At 43.3% G+C, this 14481-nt stretch overlaps 1 protein-coding gene across 3 annotated transcripts in view; it reads right to left on the bottom strand.

Annotated features, from left to right (window-relative positions):
* The window catches only part of MRRF (mitochondrial ribosome recycling factor), a 150935-nt gene that overhangs the window by 15034 nt on the left and 121420 nt on the right, over window positions 1–14481 (bottom strand). The window lies entirely within an intron of this gene.

Raw genomic sequence — 14481 nt, 5'->3', positions numbered from 1 at the left:
TTAGGAACATTATATTGATTGCGCTAATACTTATCTGGCACGCTCCGTAAAAAAAGGTTAATTAATTAAAAACAGATACAGGACCAAAGGTAGATAGGGGGACCAGTTTACCTTTGGCAGGAAAAAAAGCATCAAGGCAAATTGACAGTTCTCTTGCCCCACCAAACTCGTGATTCGCGTTCCTAGTTTGAGGTGAAGGAATCATTGACTGACCACTGCTGAAGCCACAGTCAATCAATGTTTGCAGCCTATCAGACGTATAGCCGCCACCAACTGATCTTCAGGAGGTCTGCTTCATTTTGGTTAGTTCTCAGGTGCATATTTTTCCTGCCCATATCCGCAATGAAGGACCGGGCAAAGAAAACAAGCAATGGCCCTGCAAGCACAGAGAGAAAACCGCCTACGCTTAGGAGTCTTTGGGCTTTTGTTTCTTTAAAACAATAGCTTGTTTTTTTTACCTGAATAGCAAAACTAAATGCCAACAAGGGAGCTGCACCAGCATTGTGGCAGATGCTCTTTGGACAGAGTGATTTCCAACCGGTACTCCTCTGCGGACATGGCCATATGTGAGAAATATCACTGGATAGGATCTTTCCCAACATCAAAGTGCCAGTATCATGTCCCGTTGCAACAACCTAGAGATTGCAATGGCACATTCATTATCATTGCAGCAGATGGGAAATGGGGCTTCACTGCAAGACGATTAGAATGTGACTCTCAAACAATTATGTCCCTCACGACCTTCCACTAAATTCCATTGACTTGGAGAAAAGAAATCAAAGTTATTTATTTCCTATCCATTTAATGAGGTCTGTGGTGCAGAGACTACCGGTACCACCGACCATATTCTTGGATGGATCAATGTCACTTAGCTATGTAGTTCTCCATGTCTAGTCAAAAGTTCTCTTTAATCAATTCTCGAGGAAATTCAAATTCACAACATTTATAATATTTGTATTTTCTTTTTTATTACACCTACGAGATCTGCCAAGAATGCAAAATACCTTTAACGACAATTGGCTTCTAAGTGGTAGAAACTCACATTTCTGTATTCGAGTTGAATCAAATTTTCCAGTTCCTTCATGCTGAATAGTCCGCGGGTTTGAGATGCCAGAGTCTTCTTGCAGGGTTTAGCATTACTACTTCGCCACTACTTTTTTTATCATCAGATTTCTCCCCCAACGGTGTTTGCTTAAGTTGACATTGAGCTTTAAGTGATGTCTCTTCAGTATACTATGATAAAGTGTCCTTAGATTCTGCACCATCTACACAAAGTTTCTCTGTGAAGTTTAAGATGTTAAAAAAGGAAACTGACTCATCACTCACCCATTCTTTCCTCTTTGCCCTCTCTATATTATTTCAGGACCTTCACTGACCATTCAAATTGAGTCTCTATCTGCATTTCCATCTGTATAATTTTGTTTTCTACAACGCTTGTCTAATTGATGTCTTGACTTGGTTCCTTAACTAGGACTTTCAGGGAGGATATTAATAGAATTAGGTCAACTGTGGATCGTCTATTTGCGCTGCCCCATTAAACTTTGGCAAAAATGGGCTTTTATATGCAAACCATTTAAAAGTATGACCGTCTAAGACACAGTTTAATTAACTCTGCTCGTGCATGAATTAACAATGCACACTGTGTTAGAACAGGTCTAGGCATTACATCAACCACCATTCCTTTATGTCCTTCTCCACAAGCATGATGCTAGCCTTTTGCCAGCAATATGAGGCAGTGGAAAGGTTCCAGGGCCAAGTATGTGTGTAGCCTCCAAGGCCCGGATTAAGACTGTAGGTGCTATTTAGCTCACCTAATAAAAACAATATTTATTGGGTGCAATAAATAGGGCCAATCACAAGCTTGTGGGGAATAACATGCAGATTTTTATGTTTAATGCACTAAAATCCACATGGTACGGTGAATACCGTACACATTTCCCCTGTTAAATTTCAGCAGGTTTGACCTATTGAGGTATTTAACACATCCGATAATTATTGGATATGTTAAATACATTTTCATTCTTATCGATGCGTAAACATGGCTTTATGCACAGGTCGGAATTAAGCGGCCTACTCGTAATCAGGCGCCCAATCTCCATTTGTTCGGCCATCCATGTAAAGAAGTACCACAATATATTTCAGACGCTGCAGAGTAAAACACAACACAATCTCCACAACCCTCCTACCTCGTAAGGCGAGTGTTAACACACCATCTTCACCCATATCCCACACAGATGTTACAAAGGACCCGATGAAGGAGGACAAGGTAGACCTTTTAACAGTAGAGGCAAAACAGCAACTCTCCCATAAAGAGAGATAGGCAGAAATTATACTTCCACTAAAAATAATGCTGCCACCTCTACTAATCTCTCAAAGCTTGTTTATACAAAACCAGTCACCCTGAAAGATGGGTCTCAATTACATAATGCATGAGAAGCCCAACGGGCTTGCATGACTGTCTTGTTCTAAAGGGGACAAATCAAAAGATATGAAGTGACACACTGTGAATTTACTAGAAGTCTAAATAAGGGGGCGTGGCTTGAGCGCCGCACAAGATGGCGGCTTAGCGTCGGAGCTCCGCTGACCGAGCGCCGATGCCGGCAGATTTCTCCGCTCTCACCGGATTTTCCCAGAAGACAAACGTCGCATCTGGTGTGGGAGCATGAGGTGAGCAAAGCGCTCTGCTCCTTGGCTCCTAATCCCGGCGATATGTACTTTTTCTCGCTGTGACGCGGTCCGCTTTTTCGGCGGCCGCCATTTTCTTTTTTTTTTCACGCAACGCTTTCCTGAGCGATAGCTGCCTCATGCTGGCCTCATTCCTTCATCTTCAAGGCTCTTTTTCGCTTCTACCTCCCTCACCAGCCTAATACTCTAAGCGAAATGCCTCCTCAGTAGCAGCTGATAATCTCTTCATATTTTAACGTGCAGGCGCCATTCTCAGCACCTCCGCCTTGTCTCTTCACTTAAGAAATCCTGGTTGGCGCTTTTTTCAACCACATTTCACTATGTGCTACGCTTCCTGGATTACTAAAATATTTCTTTTTGCGCAGTGATGCTACAGCAACCTTCATACTGACCATTGTTTCTTTGGTCACCTTACCATATTGGGGAACCTGCGAATCATCGACACAACTGTCCTTGTGCTTGTGCTTACACGCAATGTATGTTGATTTGCTCCAGTGTTCGCTTTCTGCACATCATATTTGAAGGTTTTCCTGAGGAGGAACTGTATTTTTCACAGCTGATATAGTGACTAATCCGACATCTCTTCAGCTTCACTATTTCTGTTTGGCGCACTTCTTCTACGCATTACACAGTGCCGTGCCACTCTGTTTCTTCCTGGAATACCATTCCTATTGACTTTGTCTTGTGGTCTGTGGTGGCACTAATATTTTTCCTCATATTTTTTACATGGGGAAATTGCGTACCCTCAAGCTTACTGCTTCAACGCTCAAACCGCGTCATTCCTCAGACTCTGATTCCACGACTCCAACCATGGATGATCCTGCTTCTCATAAGCCGGACTTAACTCCTGGGGCAATTTCAAAAAATAATCCCTCAAGTAAACTTTTGCAACCTGCCTCAACAAAGCGCCTCAAAAAAGACCCACCTTCCCCAGGCTCATCTTCACATTCTGCTTCTATGGATCTTATTCTTGAGGAAATTCGTGCGCTTAAACCCTTCATGGCTGAGACTACTAAAACTTTGCAATTTCTACACGATAAATGGTCTACTCTTGAATCGCGTGTTCTTTTGGTGGAACAGGCCACGGAGGCTCTTCAAACCTCAAGCTCTAGGATTTCACTTCTGGAAAAAGATGTTTCTTTCCTGAGGAGGCAGACTGAGGAGTTGGAAAATCGTAATCGCAGAAATAACCTACGCCTTTATGGTCTTCCGGAACTTAGAGGGGTCCAATCCAACTGCATTCTTTCAAACCTTTCTACCAAAAATTCTGGATCTTCCTCCTTCTTCTTCACTTAATATACAACATGCTCATAGACTTGGTCCTTAAGTTTCCAACAAACCCAGAGGAGTCATCATGCTGTTCTTACAATATACTGATCTCCTGCAGGTTCTTTCAGCAGCAAAAGCTAAAAAACAGGTTATGTGGGAAGGTCATCGTCTTTACCTATCTCAGGATGTGGCTAAAGTGACAGCTGATCGTCGAAAACAATTCCTTGACTTGAGACCGCAACTACGAGCTCTGAATGCAAGATATGGACTGCTTCACCCTTGTCTCTTCAAGGTGACCTATAAAGATAAGACGACAACTTTCGATGATCCACAGGTCCTTCAAGAGTTTCTTCGTCAGCAGGAGACCGACGTCATGGACACTGCTAGAGCTGTTTAGTCGCGCATGAAGGAATTGTTTGCCTTTCCGTTCTCCTACTGTGTCATATTTTTGTTCTTTAGTCCCTGCTGATTGATATCTTATTCTAGTATTTTTTCTTTTTGGTTTTTTAAATTTTATATTTCGTATGTTTCTCTAATATTTTTCTTCTTTTTTGTCTTCATATAGATGATCTACCCCTTTCTACATCCCGGTGTATCCATGCATCCCCTCAATCCAGTTCTCTGCTGGTTCTCCGGTGTTCGGTGGCGTGTGTTCCGTTGTCGATGTCGTCATCTTCTGGCGTCGTCACCCCCCATTCGTCTTCGTCTTCGTTCTGTATTCATTGGTATGTTTCTATGTTCTTTTTATATTGCTCTGTCCTCTTTACTATTCTCTTTTTCTATCTTCTCTCTCTACTCTTTTCTCACTGTATTCTCAATCTATTCTCATGATTTATTTCTCTTACTTACTCTATCTCTACTTTCCTACTACCATTCTCTTCTCCTTCCAATGTACCTTTTATATTCTATCTTCTTTTCCATATCATTCTACTTTTGATTTCTATTCCGAGTAGTCACTTGGAATGTTAAGGGGTTAAATAACCCCATTAAACGTCAACGAGTTCTGACACATTTGGCTAGGCTTAAAGCTGATGTAGCCCTCCTTCAAGAATCCCATCTTTCGGAAAAGGAGGTTGTAAAACTCAAACGTTGTTGGGTGGGACATGTTTTCCATTCTCCTGCCTTAGGTAAGAAAAATGGTTCAGTTATATTGTGTCACAAAAAGTTAACCGTTTCTGTTGTATCACAAGAATGTGACGTTAATGGTCGTTGGGTTCTTGTAAATCTTCTTATAGACAAGATACCAATTGTTATTTTTAATGTTTATGCTCCCACAGGAGTTGATAAATTGTTTTGGCCTGCTATCTCTGAAAAACTTGTTATGCTTGATGTACAATATGTTATTTTAGGTGGTGATTGCAATCAAGTTCTTGATCCCATTTTAGATAGAAACTCTAAAGTTAAATTTGTTTCCTCCAAAATGCACTCCCAATTTACTACATCTATTCAAAATAACGCTCTAGTTGACATTTGGAGACTATGTAATCCCGACCTTAGAGAATACACTTTTTACTCTCCCGCCCATCATTCCCAATCCCGTATTGATTACCTATTTCTTAGCAAATCCCTAGCTCAACTTGCCCTTCACTCAGACATTGGTTCTATTTTGATTTCAGACCATGCTCCCGTTTTTGTTGATATTGACCTTATCCCCTTCTCTCCTCACTCAGGACGCTGGAGATTTAATAATTCTTTACTCCTTGATTCTGATTTTTGCACCCAATTCACAGTTTTTGCCACTGAATTTTTCACACTTAATCATCTTCCTGATTCTTCCATTGTCATGGTGTGGGACTCTTTTAAGGCAGCTGTTAGGGGATTTGTCATTAATTTTGTATCTCAAAAGAAAAAGAAGTCGATTTCTAAGTCCACTCAACTTCTAGATAAAATTAAGCAGTTAGAATATGCTTATTATACCTCTAACTCTGAATCTTCCCTTCGAGAGCTCATCTCAGCCAAATTCGATTTTAACAAATTTACCACTAATGCAGCCTCTTATTCTCTCCTTAAATGTAACTCTCGTTATTATGGAGGTCAAAACAAAATGGGCAAATTATTAGCTAATTATCTTAAAATTCGACGGGAGAAAACAAAGATTGATTCTCTACAAGGACCGGCGGGAATTTCTCTGTTTAAAGATAAAGACATATTAAATCAATTTGTTTCGTTCTATCAAACTTTATATACTCCTGAATCCAGTCCTGATCCCGCTGATCTCCTTACGTATTTTCAAGACATTCCTCCCCCTCCCTCATCTCATGTTGATTTTCATTCCCTTGATTCGGATATTTCTCTCTCTGAAATTTCTCATGCTGTTTCTGTCCTTCGTCGTGGTAAGGCGCCTGGGCCTGACGGTTTCATTATTGAATTTTATAATCATTTTTCCTCCCTTCTCCTTCCTAAACTACTTCTATTATTTCAATCTTTTGTTGATTCTGGTTCTTCTCGGGGAACCTTTCAGGAAGCACTCATTTGTTTAATTCCTAAACCAGATAAGGACCATACCTTATGTAAAAACTATCGCCCCATTTCTCTTGTAAATACAGATTATAAAATTTTCGCCAAAATCTTAGCTCTTCGATTGGACCCCCTACTACCAAATATTATTGGCCCAGAACAATCAGGTTTTGTCAAAGGTCGTTTTTCGTCCGATAACTCCCGAGTTTTCTTTAATATTTTGAGTAAAGCTCCCTCCCTTTCTTATCCTTTGGCTGCCATCTCTCTTGACGCCGAAAAGGCTTTTGATAGAATAGGATGGGACTTTATGTTTCAAGCTCTTCGTTGGATCGTTTCTCTCCTAAATTCATTTCTCTTATTTCATTACTTTATTCTAGCCCCCATGCTTCAATTTTTGCGAACGGTATGACTTCCGATTATTTTCCCCTTCAACGGGGTGTGCGTCAAGGTTGCCCCTTGTCCCCTCTTTTGTTTGTTTTAGCTTTAGAACCTTTTCTGACTAAGATCAGACTTGATGATAGTATTTCTGGTTTTCGTTACGGCACCGAACAACAAGTTAAACTATCAGTTTACGCTGATGATATTTTGTTATATTGTTCTGACCGACAATCCACTTTACCTTTCTTTTTAAATCAAGTCTCCTCCTTCTCTAAAGTTTCTGGATACCGTCTTAATATTGATAAATGTGAAATCTTACCCTTAAACCCTCTTTGTCAAAAACATCTCTTTCACGATTCTGGCTTTTCTTGGCAGCCTTCCAAGATTAAATACTTAGGTGTTTGGTTTGCTCCCCGTCTCTTAGATACTATAAAGTTCAATTTCGATTCTCTTTCTGTTAAACTTAATGCGGCTATTACTCGATGGAACCCTCTCTTCCTTTCTTGGTGGGGACGTCTTGACTCCATTAAAATGATGTTGGCACCTCTAGTACTTTACTCTATTTCCATGATTCCCATTCATATTCCGGACTATTACTTCAAGTCGATAGACTCTATTTTGCAAACATTTTTGTGGAAAGGTAAGAAATCTCGAATAGCTCTTTCTACCTTGAAAAAAGATAAATCATTAGGAGGGGTTAAATTTCCAAATTTCAAATCTTATCATACCGCTTTTTCATTAAAACAAGCTTTGCGTTGGCTCTCTTCGGACCTCCCCTTTTATCCCCCTCTTTGGCTAAAGCTAGAATCTTCTTTCCTTCATCCTTTTGATTTTAATGAGATTCTTTCTTTCACTTCTAATGTTACGTCTCTTCGCTCCCCCATTATCTCCCGTTCTCGTTCTCTTCTTCAACAGTACCTGTCGTCCTCTTATCCATCTGCCTCCTCCACCCATATTCAACCTATTTGGCATAATAAACTCCTCCAAATTCGCAATCGCTCATTATATTGGAAAACATGGCACTCTCTTGGTCTAAAATGGATCTTTCAACTTCTTGTGGATAATCAACCTCTTCCTTTTCAAGACCTCCAAAAACAATTCTCGTTACCCTCCTCTTCTCGTGCACGTTATCTGTCACTGATTCCCTCTCTCATCCAATACCTTTCTTCACTACCTACTACGAATTCTATTCCTACAGCATATCTTCCTGTTTCCAATGCAATTGATCAATCCCCTTCTGCCTCTTTTCTCTATAAATCTATTCAATCCTCTACTGATCGTATCAAATCTAGGATTGAGTTGGCTTGGGAAAAAGATTTAGCTCAAGTCTGGTCCTTCACTTTATGGGATAAAATTTGGTCAAAAATTCATAGTACCTCCAGAGCTGCCAACACTACCCAAACTTTATTTTTTGTTTATAATCGCACATTATTCACTCCATTACTTCTGTCATCGTTTTCCTCAGACACGCCCTCCACTTGTTGGTCCTGTCCCTGCTCTTCAGCAGATTTGAAACACATGTTGTTTGATTGTCCTCCTATTTTCCGTTTTTGGCAACAAGTGTGGTCCCAGTTCAAAAAGATTTTCAATTTTTGTTTTTCCTTTTCCATTGTTAACATTTTTCTAGGTTCTCTTTCTCCTATTTTTGCCACTTCGTCCCATAAGCATAAATTAATTGACCTTCTGATAGCCGTTGCCTTCCACCATATTACATCTCACTGGAAACAAGCTAATGATGTCTCTTTCAATGCTTGGTGGAATGCAGTTTGTTTTAATCATCGTCTGGACACTAATTTTGTTTCCCCCATTTCCCTCGCAATTAAACGCGATCTTCTATGGATTCCCCTCACTGAGTATTTATCCAGAATTGCCCAGATCCCACCTACCACTCAAGTTCGTAATGTTGAAGTCCAAAAACCACCGTGATTGCATTTCTTAATTGCATTTACTTTTTCATATCACTTATGTGTTATATTCTACAGGTTATACCTCAATTACCTTATGTTCATGAGTATTATCGTTTACCATATTTTATGTATAGATTTCTTATTTATCAACTTTACTTTTTTTGTAAGAGAGATTTCTTGTTTTTTATAACTTATGATTGTTTCTTCATTTTCTGTCTTTGCTTCTTTATACTTTAATAAACTTCCAACTTAAAAAAAAGAAGTCTAAATAAGGCCATGCGAGTGAAATTTCATTCCAACAGGCTCCAAAAGCTGGAACACTCATTATTTAGGAGTTATCATAACTGGAAAGTTCTGCAGCCAATTCTAACTATAGTATTGCTTTCTTATCTTAATTTCTGAGGAAGGGAATTGCAAATTGCTCTGGCGTTGGGAGCCCATTAAATTTATTGGACTCAGCTGATTTTACAAAATGTATCTGTAAAAAAATCCAGAGTATAAACCTGGTTGAGAAGGCCGGTCAAATTCAACCTTTTTCACTTGGCCACATTGTGTAATCTAGGAGAAACCTGTTCATCTCGCTCTGCCTCATTCCCCTTTTTTGGCAAAATTTGAAGTTTTTATGAAGTGAGATATCAACAACTGAGTATCCACTTTTTACAAGTAGACACACTTTGCAAGTCTTGTCAGCCCCAAATATTATGATTAGTATTGAATCTAAAAGATACTGGCAGACATCAAACATGTATTTTGATTAAGTCTTTTGTGTTCAAATGTTTAGCTCGAGCCTGGGCAGCACATGCGCTGCTCTGCGAGACATGCTGTATTAGGTATGAACTTGAAGCTCCGCCCATATTTTTCATTGGCTTGTGTCATTGTCCTTTGGAATCAGTGCCTTTTTATTGGTCAATAGGCTCAGCAGTCTCTCCTTAGCACCACCTTCTCTCATTTTACAATCTCCCATGAGGACACCACCTGTTACATGTGTTGTTACTCGGTAAGCTTCAATTACAGCTTTCAGAGTACCAAAAGAGGTGCAGTTACTGCCAGCCACGCTTCTCGCAAGCAACGACTACAAGGACAAAGTGCGTGTGTATGCACCGCTTGCAGGTTTTCAAAACACAAAAATAAAAGGCATTGTCATTTACAATGCCAATAACTCAAATACTTGCAAATGCGAGACCTATTGCATTGCAAATGCCTTTTTTATTTTGATGAGTGGCAACAACAACATGCTGTTTTTTCTGGATGGCAATGGGTGCAATTTTACCTCAACCTTTCAAAACTGCAGCCTGGAGGTCTGGAAAGGATTTGAAACTTAACTCAGAGAAGACCTAGGTGCTGATGCTCGGCACTCGAGTAACTGCCTGCGCTCATCTTGGAGGACCTCAGATTTAGGACTAATGCTAGTTCAGGTCACCAATATCAAGAATATCTGCATTACTGGTGGCACCTCTCGAATATGTGAACCAGCATGTCAACAAACATGTATTTAAATGGTTCTAAGTCTTAAGCCCCTTGAAAAAGAAATCTTAATTTTTCTTTCCTCTCGCTACCATTGAGACAAACCAGAATATATTTTAAAAAGTGTTACAAATGGAATTCCTGGTTGGCTGAGGTTTACACCCAGGTTAGGCAAGAACCACCACCACTATAGTCAGGGTAAGCTAGATACACAGTAAGATAACCTGTGCTCACCCTCTGGTAGCTTGGCACACAGCAGTCAGGCTTATCTACAAAGGCGTTGTGTAAAGTATTTGTGCAAATTACACACATACATAAACACACACACACACACTCACACAGTAATACAAAGAATACACCACTAAACGACACTACAAATGTTTAGAAAACAGAGAATGTTTATCTGAGCAAAAGAGCCAAAATGACATAATTCCAATAACGATTAGTCGAGATATGAATGTTTAAAGATGAAATTAAAAAAATAGTGATTAGAAGTCACTAGCGGTCAAAAGGTTACTTGAGGTCGCGGGGGCCAGAGCAAATCCAAAGTTCAGGCCGACACGATAAATGCCAGGCTGGTTACAGGACACAGTTAGGTCCCAGTGAAGCAATACCTCGGATGGAGCTTTGGTCGGCATAGAGTCTCTACTGCGTCACTGTTGAATGCAAAGGGGGGCCGTGTCGTGCTCTGTTGAAGTGAATGCAATGTGTCGTCAAGCTGCGCACAGCATCGTCGTCAAGCCGCGCAGGCTGAATAACAGCTGTTGTCCGGCAGCCTCTGCGTCGAAGAACAATGAAGGGGAATTTCTCATGCAGTCGATATAATGGGTTGGTTTTTGATGAAAACCACTGTGGTACTAGAACTTGGAGGGGGCACCTCAGGCAAAGGTAGGACACACAGTAGGCAGAGTACATCAGCACCAGCAGAATTGTAGAAGTCTTTTGCGTCCGGGAGACTTCAGAAGAACAATAGGCAAGCCAACAAGCCCTCGGAGCTCACTTGGAGGGTAGACCGAGTCCTTCCAGCAGAGTCAGGGAGCAGCAGGGTAGTCCTTCCAGAAAAGCACTCCAATGGAGTGCTTTAAGCAGCACAGCAGTCCTTCTGACAGAGGTTCAGTTAAAGATCCAGAAGTTTCAGGGGGGTCAGAGACCCAGTACTTGTATCCAAAAGTGACTTTAATGTAGGGGGTGACTCAAAAGAACTCTCTGAAGTGCACAAGGAACCCTTTCAACCCAGTCCTGTCTGCCAGGATAACCGTGGGGAATAAATCAGTGCTTTGTGTGTGGACAGGACACTACCTATTGAACTGTAAGTGTCAGCTCCTCCAATGCTACCCTGCCTGGGAAGACCCATCAGAATGCAGATGAGCCTCACCTTCTTGTGTTTGTGGCTGCCTAGAGGATGTGTACTTTCTTAAAGTGGCATTTCTAAAACTGTAATGTTAAATCCAACTTCACCAGTAAGGACTATTTATCATTACCATTCCATGATAACATAAAAAGTTTTTCCTCTCTGATCAGGAAGTACAGCTTAAAAGTGTATTAAGGAATTCAACTCAGTCAAGGGACCAACAATGGTTCCATAGGGGGAGGAGCCAAGCTCGCGACCGTGATGGCCGCACTGTAGCTCGGCTCCGCCAACTTTCCTGCCTGAAAGCATATCCTGACCTTCATCCTGCCCCGAGGCGACACACTCGGCAAGAAATGGGAAGGTGAAACACTGCTCGCACTTACTGTCTGTCCCGGGGGCTCCTGTGTGCCGCGGATCTGGAGTTGTGCCCTCGCTTGCTCCGGGGCCTCCGCGGCGTGCAGGCCGGGGACTCGCCTGTGACGGTCGGCCGGAGTGGGGTGTCGGCGCCGGCCCCTGGTGGAGGAGAGGGGTCGGCTGAAGAGGCCGTTGTGCGGTTGTGCCGGTGGCGACAGACCGGGCCCGGTGGCAGGGCGCGGCTCGCCTCGGACGGGGGTAGACCGTGCAGGGGGCTTGTCCCCCCTCTGTTGCCTTGTCCGGCCATCTTGAAGCCCTTCGCCCGGATTCGGCGGGAGGCGTCCGTGGGACGGTGGCGCCGGCAGCCCCCGTTTTTGGTGGCCCTTCTTTCTGCACCAAGATTGCCATTACTGGGGCTTGAGGGGACTCCAGCGGTGGGCCTTGCTTGAGAGCCCAGTCCAGAAGTTGAGGCGCGGAGAGTCACGGCTGCACTTGCAAGATGGCGGCCAGCGCCCTGAATCCTGGATCTGCTCGGGGCGGCGAACCTGGATTGCTGAAATACACGGTGACCGAGACCTGTGGGCGTGAGCCCACGATTGGTGATGTCCTTGCCGCCCTATGTTCTTTACGTGCGGCCATGGCCTTCGATGCTGTTGTGCAAGATAGCGGTTCTGCCGTCATGCCTGTTGGACCGTCCCACATGAACGCGGCTCGACTCGTAGTGTGTGCTGCTTTGCCTTCCTTGACTGCTGCGGAGAGTGCTGCCACCGTGCATTTACAAGACTGTATGTCTGAGGACCGAATCTCCAGGAAGCTTTGATTGTGGCGGACATGGGTGGGGGCCCCACGTCGGGGCCCGTCCATGCCAGTCTGACTGGGGAGCTCGGCGGATGTTCGGTTCGAACTGCTTTGGTGAGGTCCCGCTATTGCCTTGCGGGGGAGACCTCGCTTTTTTGGGCGGCGGGACCGCACCCAGACTGTTTGCTGCTCCTGATGTTGCTATTTGAAAGTCTGGTCTGCCGCAGCCATTGCTTACTTTGCCGTTTGAGACTGGGATCCTCTGGTTTACACCCTTGGCCTGACTTGTTTCGATCCTGTGTCCACTCCTTGCCGAACTATTTGCTGCCTACTACTCTATTACGCATTAAAGCCATGATCAGGAGAGGACAGGGGTGAGCCAGACTTGCCTCGGCGGACTATACGGTTAACGGATGGAGATGAGGACTGCCCGCAGATGCGGCAATATGGCAGATTCCTTTTCCTGTTCCTGATATTTGAGGTTGTGTCGATCTCGCTTTGATGTGGGTTTCAGTTGTGTGAAGGCGGGGGGTAGGAGCCGAATGACTCGATCGCGGATCTCCTCTCCCACTGGACCCCCCCCCCCCTTTCTCTTGTCTGTTGTGCTTTCTTTTCTCACTTTCTGATCTCTCTATACTTCGGGTTCCAATTAGGGCGACAGGCACGCTGCTGGGGGGGGTAGGCCGTAGCCTTCTGCAGGGGTGCAGGGTGGAGTGGGAGGGATGGGGTCTCTTTACTGTTCCTTTTTCTTTCAGTTCTATGGCTCTTTTGTATCCCTTTATCGGGACGCTGTGTCTGTGCGTGTCTTCCGTGGAGTGTTAGCTGGTAGGGAAACGGATGACTTCCCTGCTTCCACGATATTGATTGCACATATCTTATGTCTTACACGCCTTGACCCCGATAGCGGGTCTTTCAGTCCTGCGTGCTTTATTCGCCGTGGGGCGCGTGCAGTGGCGCTGCGTTCTTTCTTTACCTCTTTCTAATATTCTTTTCTCTACCCCCCCCTTTTTTTCTCTTTATTTGGGTTAGTATAGTGGATGACTATCTTTACGTTGCTGTTCTGATTCCTCTGATATGTATCAGCACGCATTTAGGTGGTGACGGGTGTGTGATGGGCCGCGGTGGGAACTGTTCTGAAGCGGGGCGTACATAAATTGCTTCCTGTCAATTGCTGCTGTTATTCCCTTTTCTCAATGCCCCTCTGTTTTGATGCTTTACAATCTGCCCGCCACGGGAATTCAGATGTCAAAAGTTGCAACTGATCCTGCTATACTTCCTATTGTATTATAAAATTAACCTTCTTTAATCCTGTTTCCAGCGGTTATATTCAGCCCTTTAATGTTTGATCGCTTGCCTGTAAAACACTGGGCGATTGCCGGGGAACTTCAATATTGACTCATGTGCGTTCATACTGTGTCGTGGCCGGCCTGATTGGTTGTAGGCCCGTATGTATGCCTCCATTTGCACAATAAAGGTTTTCAAAAAAATAAAAACAAAAACAATGGTGCCATATCCCTTGACAAACCTCGTAAAGTACACAATGAGGTCCATGAATGTCCTGACCTCAGTCTGGGTTTTTGGGGGCTGCCAGGCCATGATGGTTTCTATCTTGGCCTGAACGGGTTGCACTTTCCTCCTGACCACCAGGTGTCCCAAGTACACCACAGACCCCTTCTCTATCTGGCATTTACTTGCCCAGATAGTCAGGTGTACCTGTTGCAGAGCCTGAAACATTTCCTGGAGATGGAAAAGGTGGTCCTTCCAACTGCTACTGTAGACAGCTATGTCATCCAGATAAACAGCAGAGATGACCTTCAT

Source organism: Lissotriton vulgaris, chromosome 5 (genome assembly GCF_964263255.1).
Source record: "Lissotriton vulgaris chromosome 5, aLisVul1.2, whole genome shotgun sequence".
In the NCBI taxonomy this organism is placed as follows: domain Eukaryota; kingdom Metazoa; phylum Chordata; class Amphibia; order Caudata; family Salamandridae; genus Lissotriton; species Lissotriton vulgaris.
Note: the sequence above shows the minus strand (reverse complement) of the source record. Positions and strands in the feature narration are given on the sequence as shown.